The sequence below is a fragment of the Crocuta crocuta genome, unplaced genomic scaffold (assembly GCF_008692635.1).
Source record: "Crocuta crocuta isolate KB4526 unplaced genomic scaffold, BGI_CrCroc_1.0 scaffold506, whole genome shotgun sequence".
Lineage (NCBI taxonomy): Eukaryota > Metazoa > Chordata > Mammalia > Carnivora > Hyaenidae > Crocuta > Crocuta crocuta.
This window is the reverse complement of record NW_027528991.1, coordinates 1464806-1466643: the sequence shown is the minus strand read 5'-3', so window position 1 is coordinate 1466643 and position 1838 is coordinate 1464806.

The window sequence follows — 1838 nt, the reverse complement described above, 5'->3', positions numbered from 1 at the left end:
CGGGAGAGCCAGCTGATCCATCAGCGAACACGAGGGGCGGCGCGGGGGACGCGGCCAGTGAGCGGGCGGGTCAGCGCGGTGGGATGCGGGGAGGGGAGGAGCCCCAGCGCCCTGCGGTTGTGCCCGCGCGTGCGCATGTGCACGTGTGTCCGCATGCGTGTGTGCACGCGCGCACCCGTGTGTGCACGTGTGTNGCGGCGGCAGCCCCCCGCGCGGGCGGCCCTCGCGGGCTCCGCGGTGCTTGCAAACCCCTAATTAATGCAATCTGCAGAAACGAAAACATTCCACTTAAATGTGTTTTTGAACAAGTGCTTGAGAAAACACGGAGGTAGCAGGACGCCTCTGGCCGAGGGACGCCTTTCAGCGGCGGGACGTGTCCTCAAAACGCCCATTGTATCGAAAATACCGAGGTTTGCAGGGAGCACAGCTCCGGTTCTGCTTTTCAGCAAAAATTCGAAGCAGTCCTGTGAGCCTCCACCCCCCTCCCCGTAGTATGAGGGGGGAATAAGTTAGTGAGTTCACTGTTCATACCTAAAATTCTTCTGGAAGAGTCCTTGGGTCCCTGCCTTGTGTCTTGCAAATGACTTGTAGATTAGAAGCTGCTCCCTAAAAGCTGCGAGGAGGCTTTCACAGGCTCAGCCTCCCAGCAGAGCCGTCTCCAGGCCGCAGCCCGCTCACCCGCTCGCTGCGTGTACCCCGTGTCTGCCTCCTGGCACATACATGCTCGGGCACAGTGTCCTCACAGCGATCCCTCCCCCAGAGCACGCCGAAGGCCGCAGGGAAACAGGCCGCTTCTCAAAAGCAGACACTGGCATTTCCTTCCAGAGCCCTAGCAGCCGCTTACCTGCCCTTGCGGCGATTTTCTGAAAGTGTAAAGCGTGGACCCCCGTGTGCCCGCTCCCCGGGGCCCGTGGTCCGTTGGTACCTCCCTGGAGAGGCAGACGACCTCTCTAGGTTCTCTCCCCTCCCCGCCGCCCTCCTGTGTAGCACTGACTTTGCACCTCTGGTCCTCTGCTCAGGCTGCTCTGCGGGGCTTGTGGCTGCAGGAAAGGCAGTGCCCCTTCTCTGCACCCCCCGCCCCAAGACCTTCTGCCTAAAACTGACATTTGCAAACACAATGCCCTGCCCTTTTGCATCCGGGAGAAAACTCTAAAGCCCTGAAATATGCGGGCGTATTCCTGCCCCACAGGCTAAGAACTGAGAAGGTGGCCGAGGGGTTGCGGAGGTGGTAGATGCGCTGCATCCCCTGTGGGGGTCATCATCTCATTTCACATCAGTGTCCAGCTTTCGGGGACTTTTGTTTCCTCTGCAAGGTCTGCGTCTGATNGAGAGAGAGAGAGACAATGTGAGCAGGGGAGGGTCAGAGAGAGAGGGAGACACAGATTCAGAAGCAGCTCCAGGCTCCGAGCTGTCGGCGCAGAGCCCGACGTGGGGCTCGAACCCACGAACCGTGAGATCATGACCTGAGCCGAAGTCGGACCCTTAACCGACTGAGCCGCCCAGACGCCCCCAATTCACATTAATTTTGAAGGCACCCATGCCGTGGTCCGTGTGAGGGAGTTTTACGTGCTGTGATTACCAGCTGCGGGGCTGTGTCCCCCGGTGGGAGGGCCTGGGCGCTAGTGGGCTCCTCGCCCGTCACAGGGTGCTCAGAGCACCCGGCTTTGCTCTTGGGAGGACATGCGCTCCGTTGAGGTAAATCGTGCAGGGCTGGTCAGGCGGGCGAGACAACACAGGTCTCTCTCTGCCTCCTTCTCTCCCAGCTTGTCGTCTCACCTCAGGACTGGGACACCCCGCACGCCTGTGGCTTAGAAGCCTGTCACATGGGCTCTGTGTGA